This window comes from Bos mutus, chromosome 11, assembly GCF_027580195.1.
Source record: "Bos mutus isolate GX-2022 chromosome 11, NWIPB_WYAK_1.1, whole genome shotgun sequence".
NCBI classification, from domain to species: domain Eukaryota; kingdom Metazoa; phylum Chordata; class Mammalia; order Artiodactyla; family Bovidae; genus Bos; species Bos mutus.
In genome coordinates, this window is record NC_091627.1 from 54,262,520 (window position 1) to 54,270,705 (window position 8,186).

An 8,186-nucleotide genomic window follows, 5' to 3' on the forward strand; every position below is an offset into this window, starting at 1 on the left:
CACTTTTTAAATTTCTATATAGAGAAAAGTCCAATTCTTCCTTATTATGTATTTCTTCCCTATGAGTTTCTTTTACTATTATACTCACACAAAACACTTAACTTTTAACACTTCTGGTCACCAGATGTGTGAAGGTTTTTCATCACACCAATCAGTTCTTTGTGACACCAGTTGCATATCCTGAAATTTAACTCAATTCTTACATGATCTACCCTGCTGCTAAGTCGACTCTGTGCAACCACAGAGATGGCAGCCCACCAGGCTCCCCCGTCCCTGGGATTCTCCAGGCAAGAACACTGGAGTGGGTTGCCATTTCCTTCTCCAATGCATGAAGGTGAAAAGTGAAAGTGAAGCCGCTCAGTCGTGTCTGACTCTTAGCGACCCCATGGACTGCAGCCTACTAGGCTCCTCCATCCATGGGATTTTCCAGGCAAGAGTACTGGAGTGGGATGCCATTGCCTTCTCCACTCTACCCTGAGAAAGCATCAGATCCCGTGAACTAAGGGTTCAGTCTCACAAACCTTTCCTCTTTTCCCCCCCTAGCAATTCAGAGGTCAGTCTCAAGCCCAGGTTCTCATCAGCCATCTGCAGTGGGAGGTTCCAGTGAGTCTCTCTTTGGGTTCAGTTAATTTGCTAGAACATTTTCAAGGATCATGGAAACACTTGTGTTTATCAGTTTATTAAAAGATATGATAAATGATGAAGGTGATTAATCAGATGAACTAATACAAAGGGCAAGATATGGCAGGGTCCTTAGCACAGGAACTTCTGTCCTTGTGTAATCAGTGCCATCCAGGATTCCATGCTGAATCAACCCATTAAAACAGAAGATTCTCCAAGTGTTTTATCATTAGAGATTTATAAGGGTTTAAGAAGCCATGCAACAGGAACTGGGAGTAGAGACCAATATATACAGTTTCCATTATCTCACAGAACATAATTCAGATTAAGTAAAAATAACCAATAATATGCTGAGAATTTACTATTTGCTTCTTGGGGTTCCAAAGCTTTAATATAACTTATCTAAACCAATCATACTTCAATAACAATATTTTTAAATAAGCATCATAATTATCCTTCTTCCAGAAATAGGCAAAGAGAAATTGAATAACTTGCCTAAGATGGCACAGCTAATAATATATGATGATTTTTCAAATCCATGCCATAAATATAAAGTCAATCTTCTATTAATATGAACTCACCACTGGGTTGGGAAGATTTGCTCGATAAGGAAAAGGTTACCTACTCCAGTATCCTGACCTGGAGAATTTCATGGACTGTATAGTTCATAGGGTCACAAAGAGTCAGACACGACTGAGTGACTTTCATTTTCACTACAAAACTCTTTCTTTAATGAAATGGTAACTAATTAGAGTATATGCCCTTCTTTCTCTCTTATATATCTGAAGAATCTTGGTCATCCAGTAGAATGGTAATAGAAGTAGAGTTGAAATCCATTTTTACTTGCATGTAGATGCCTCACTCTCTTAAATACCACTGGACTTTGTATACATGATTTAATCTGTGTTTGTGTGTATATCTGCTTAGAATATATACAGTCAGGTCGTATCCCATTAATATGATAAAGAAAACCATTTTTTCATTTTTATAATAAACATCTTCTGCATATATGTTGACTATGTTCTCAAGCTTTTTAAAAATAGAAATTAGTGTATTTCTCTCCCTTTCACTGTTTCTGTAAAATTTCTTACATCATTTTGATGAAAATTCAATCATAAAATTTCAGTGTATATTACTAAAATTCTCTTGTTCTTTTATTCTATTTTAAATAAAATGTATTCGGGGTTTTGAAAGTTATTTCTATAAAACAGAGGAATGCCTAAAATCTAGTTTATTTATTTTTGCTAACTACTTTGTTAAAAAGCTACCTAAAGTATGACTGTTTTTAATTGTTTTCTTCAATACACACATTTTTTTCAACAAAAATAAAACATGGACATTTTTTAGGCTAATCTTTTGACATTGCACAATCAGAATTAATTGCAACTTTTATTTCAAGTCAATCATTACAACTCAATAAACAACTATTACTTTGACCTAAATTTCCCATTGTCTCACAATCTGAGAATATGCCAGTCATCGAGAGCAAAAAAAAGTAATTTAATGTTAAGTGAGAAAAGAGTATTGAAAAGCACTTGCTCATGAAGTGTCCCCTTAGTCTGTAAGGAACACATCAAACACAGGTTAAAACGATAAAATATCTAACATTACAGTTATCATTGTAGTCTGAGATATATGCTTTTGGAGTAAATACTTTGTCTAGCCTAACTTTCTATAGTATGATGCCCTTTGTTTTAAAGTCGAGCTATGGCAAAACCAATACAATATTGTAAAGTTAAAAATAAAATAATAAAAAATTAAAATTAAAATAAAAAAATAAAGTCGAGCAGACATACCTTGCATTATAAAAACTCATTACTTTTACTTTTAACATAGATTAGAATTTATTTAGTCTTCTCGGTCCTACTCCAGAATTCTTACATATGAATAATACAGATCTTCACACCCTTGAAGTTAAGGCTACTTGACTAGACATAACCATATTCCCATTTTCTCCATTCCTTTTACACATACAGAACAGAAATCTACTGCCATGACTAATCAAGAGAGTCAATAGAAGAAAAAAAAATGAATATTTTACTCATCATCTTTATAATAAAGTCTCGTATTTGTCATTCCGCACATGTATTCCTTTTCTAACAACTTGCATGCCATTTATATCTCCATTTCATATGCTTATATTCCTTATTTCCCAACATCTCAAGCAACCTCATTGACTCTGCTGCTGCCGCTAAGTCACTTCAGTCCTGTCCGACTCTGTGTGACCCCGTAGACTGCAGCCCACCAGACTCCCCCATCCCTGCGACTCCAGGCAAGAATACTGGAGTGGGTTGCCATTTCCTTCTCCAGTGCATGAAAGTAAAAAGTGAAAGTGAAGTCGCTCAGTCGTGTCTGAATCTTTGCGACCCCATGCACTGTAGCCTACCAGGCTCCTCCATCCATGGGATTTTCCAGGCAAGAGTACTGGAGTGGCTTGCCATTTCCTTTCTCCACTCTCCTGTATATCCTAATTTATTTTCTATTAAATAGAGTGCACCCTAAGGATACACACTGAAAAGTATATAATTATGAAATGCACAGGATAGGATGCTGCCTACTCAAATATGTTGCAGGTTCATTGAGAGAAACTTTTTTCTTTTATTTCCATCTAAACTTCCAATGACAACTTCCTGTTGTCATTTCCAGTTGCCATTATGATTTTTAATACCTTATCTGCAAACATCACCCATCTACTTAGTGCAATGCTTCATTTTTGAAGAGAAAACATTTAGTTATTTGATGCTTAATGAAATAGTATCCATTTAATTCCAGTTTAGCTAGAAGCAATGCATATTTCAGGGATTATTTTTTGATACCATAAATTTTTAGAACATACAAGTAAAAGAAGATTGTAGTACTCTATGCTGCATGCATATCTCCAGATATCAGGCTTACAACTGTGACTGTAATACATTCCAGCATGTCAAACTCTGGCTTAGACAGTAAAGAATCTGCCTGCAAACACTGAGACCCTGGTTCAGTCTCTGGGTTGGGAAGATCCCCTGAAGGAGGAAATGGCAACCCACTCCAGTATTCGTGCCTGGAGAATACCATGGACAGAGGAGACTGGCAAGCTACAGTCTATGGGGTCACAAAGAGTTGGACAGGACTGAACGGATAACACTTTCACAATTTTTCACTTGTCAAACTATATCCTAAAGGGAAATATTAAAAAAAAAAAAAAAACCCACAAACACCTTAGTGTGCTCACATAAATTTTTAATGCTAGACTACATGCATACTTTCTAAGCACTATACATCACATTTTAATGTTTTTTTTTTTTAGTAATTTATATAAATAAACCATTCAATCCAAGTCAATATATATTCCATTAGAAAATTTTTTAACCCTACAGGTAAACTGTCTTGCTCTAGCTGATCGGATCATTCAAAAGGTCAGTGTGAGTCTAAGTGTGTACATTTCTCTGAAATCTTCAGAACATATTCCTTTTAAGAAGCAAACAGCATAGTATGTATTAATAGCAGAACACTACCCAGAGTAGGACTCACATTAAATACAATAGACTAAAAAAATTAAAAAAAATAAATACAATAGACTAAGGTGAGAAAACAGATGAAAATATAATTTCTGTCAATAAACTATAACAGGGAAGGAAGTATCCACAAACATGAAATAATAGTAACTTAGTATTTCAAAATATTTTCAAAATTTAGAAAAGTAAGCAAAAATTTCAAAAAGCAACATAAAATAGAAAAAAAAGATATTGGAGACAAATGGTATGTATGAGCTGGATAATAGGCAAGTGTGAAATGAAACAAAAAATTCAGAAACACACTAGATAAAACATTTCCAAGTTAAAAACTAAATGAGTAGAAATACTAGAAAAACAGAGAACTATAGGAAGTTTAAAGGGCATTGAGGAAAATAAAGAAGAATAGAAAAAAACAGACACAACAAAAGATTAGGGGAATAAAGAAATTGAAATAAAAAAGACAATGGCATGTAAGCAAAAAGATAATATTTTAATCCTTTGACTCTTCTACACTAACATTTGATACAAGAAACCAAATGAACATCTTTTAACACTTAAGAAGAATTTCATTCACAAGAATTTATTTGGAGTGAGCAAATTCTTTTACTTAGAGTTATTAACAGGAGTGTCTGAGTCTTATTTTTCTATTTTGAATTTTTCTCAATAAAAATTCTGGGCTATAGAAACATTTCCTCTGTTTTACTAGAAAATTTGTTAACAGCTTCTATGTTCTAATACAATTTTTGTTTATTCAGTGAAATGATATAAATTAAAATAAATCTTAGCATTTAAATATTGTACACAAAATTTTGATAAGAATGTATATTTATGTTAGATGTTATAATCTTACCACAAAATACAATAAATAAAGAGTGCTCTAGGAAACTTAGAAGTGATGGATATATTCAGGGCATAGATTGTGGTCATGGTTTCATGAATGTATGTTATCTCAAATTTTTTCCTGTTATATACATGTTAATATGGATGTTTTTGTATGTCAATAATACCTCAAGAATAAAGTTGTTTAGAAATAAAATACATTATGCCAAAAGTCATAACACATTTTTCATTCCATTTGAAGAAATGTATATAAATCTCTGAAATATCTTATATAAATTTATAAATTTGGAGTACTGAATGGTGATTGCAAAGACACTTCTGTTCCTCTATTATAGGTACAGGCAAAATACACACACACACACACACACAAACACGCGCACACACACATACATTTGGAGGCCAAATATGTGGAGAAAGACTTTGTTTTCCTTAATTCCAAAGTTTTCACTAAGCCCTTTTTATTTAACAGCAGCACTTCTCTTTCTTTGCAAATTTTATTTGCTTCCACTTTAACTTGGATTATTCTCTTTACCCAGAATGCCCTTTCCCCACTACTCCCTTTTGATTGACAGAATACAGCTGAACCTTTTGTACAAAGAGAATGCTAGTTACATGAACTTAGCAATTAACTCATTGCTCTGATTTTTTTTTTTTTTTAAATGAAGGATTCTAACTTGCCTTCTACTCTGAACTTTACTTTCATGAAAAATTCTGAATCACCTCTAACATTCTCTTTCTCCTCTGTGAATGCTGCTATACTCTTTCCTGTTCAACAGTCTTTCTGAAATCCCAGATACCACCATGCTGTGTTTACAGTTGTCAGTTTACATACTAATATTCCTCATCTAGATTCCTTGAATGTCGACAGAGTCACATTCATTATATTTCTAGAGTAGGATTTTATGCTTAGCAGATATCCTATAAAAAGATGTTCAGTGACATGAAATAAAAAACTTTGAATACTTTGAAAATCCTTGAGTTATGGTAAAATAATTGTGAAATTAGTAGTTACAACTGATTCTGTTTTGCATTATGTATTTTAGTAAACATTCCTGAAACTTCTTTAATTTGTCATGTGCTGTGTTGTGCTTAGTCGCTCAGTTGTGACCAACACTTTGGGATCCAATGGATTGTAGCCAGCCAAGCTCCTCTGTCCATGGGGTTCTTCAGGCAAGAATGCTGGAGTGAGTTGCCATGCCCTCCTCCAGGGAATCTTCCCAACCCAGGAACTGAACTGAGGTCTCCTGCATTGCAGGCGGAGTCGTTACCACCTGAGCCACCAGGGAAAGCCCAAGAATACCGGAGTGAGTAGCTGATCCCTTCTCCAGGGGATTTTCCTTGCAGGTGGATTCTTTACCAGCTGAGCTACCAGGGAAACCCTTAACCTGTGATACTTTTGAGTAATTTCTATCTCTTCCTATGATAAAATACCCTAGGGGGAGTGGAATATGTGAGAATATATTTTAAAATATTTCTCAATCATCTTACTATCTGAGTGGCTAAATAAAAATGAAAAGTTTTAATGAGAATTATCAGAAAGTAGTAAATCAAATACATATCAAATATTAAATCTATGGCCTTTTGGCCTTTGTATTTCTATCTAAGCTGTCATCTCCTCATTTCCTCCATCCCTCAGCCTTTGGCAATCACCATTCTACTCTATTTCTATGAGTTTGATGTTTTTAGATTTTATAAAGAAGTGAGATCATGTAGTATTCATCATTCTCTGACTGACTTGATTCACTTAGCATAATGTCTGAAGACCCATTCATGTTCCCCCCACCCCCAAATGGCAAGATTTTCTTCTTTTTATGGCAGAAAAATATTCCATCATATATACATATATTTCATATTTTATTTTTCCATCCATACACCAGTTGCTGCTAAGTCACTTCAGTCGTGTCTGACTCTGTGTGACCCCATGGACGGCAGCCCACCAGGCTCCCGCATCCCTGGGATTCTCCAGGCAAGAACACTGGAGTGGGTTGCCATTGCCTTCTCCAATGCATGAAAGTGAAAAGTGAAAGTGAAGTCGCTCAGCTATGTCCGACTCCTAGCTACCCCATGGACTTCAGCCTACCAGGCTCCTCCATCCATGGGATTTTCCAGGCAAGAGTACTGGAGTGGGGTGCCATTGCCTTCTCCATCATACACCAGTAGACATAGGTTATTTGGATTTGTTTAATGTTTGGTCACTATGAATGATGCTGGAATCAACATGGGGATGCATCTATACCTATAGGAGAGTAAATTCATTTCCTTTGAATAAATACTCAAAGGTGGAATTGCTAGATCATATGATAGTTTTTTTTTTAAATACTTTGACCACATCCATCTTGTATTTCATAGTGAAAATACAAATTTATATTTCTGCCAGGAATAAAGTGTATCACAGTTTCCTCTTTTCCAAATTATTGGCAACATTTACTATTTCTTGTCTTTTTGATAATAGCCATCCTAACAGATGTGAGGTTTTGATCTACATTTCCCTTATGATTAGAAACGAGTATCTTTTTGTGTTCTAGATGTCTTCTTTGAACATTATCTATTCATGTACTTTGACCATTTTAAAGCCAAATTGTTTTTGTTGTTATGTAACTGTCTTACATATTTTGAATATTAACACTTTATCAGATATATTTACAAATATTTCTCTCACTCCATAGGTTCTTATTTTACACACAAATCAGCTAAGTTATTACACAATGTAACCAAGATCTGACCAAAAATACATAGTTATTGTCTTCTCAAGACACTAAATCTTAAAGTGGTGACTTTGAAATAGAAACAGTTGACTAACTCACTGTTTTGAGTCTCACGTTATTCACTCAAAATTAACATAAGCAAACCCTTCAGTGCTAGATTCCACAGACCATTTACTGAATTGAAATGGTAAAGAGAAGATAAACATGGCCTCTGTGCAAGGATAACAGGCAAATCTATGAAGCATTCCATATGTTTTATTTATAAACCTTATGATAATTAGAAACCAAAACTCTGTAACAGATACACAGATACAAAAGAGAAAGGAATCCAAGTAACGTATAAATACTAAAGCTAGTTATCAAATCACAAGGGAGGAGAGTACACAAAAGAAGAAAGGAACAAAAAATAAATTATAAAACCACAAGAAAGCAAGTTACACAATGGCAATATGTACAGGTCTATTAATAATTACTTTAAATATAACTGAATAAATGCTCAAATCAAAGACATAGAGTAGCTGAATGG

The 8,186-nt window shown here is 34.4% G+C and overlaps 1 non-coding gene across 1 annotated transcript; it reads left to right on the plus strand.

Moving 5' to 3' along the window:
• Positions 1 to 7,812: 7,812 nt before the first annotated feature.
• LOC138990029 (U6 spliceosomal RNA) lies at positions 7,813 to 7,916 on the plus strand. The gene has a single exon (XR_011466206.1). It is a non-coding gene; the product is annotated as a U6 spliceosomal RNA (small nuclear RNA).
• Positions 7,917 to 8,186: the final 270 nt, after the last annotated feature.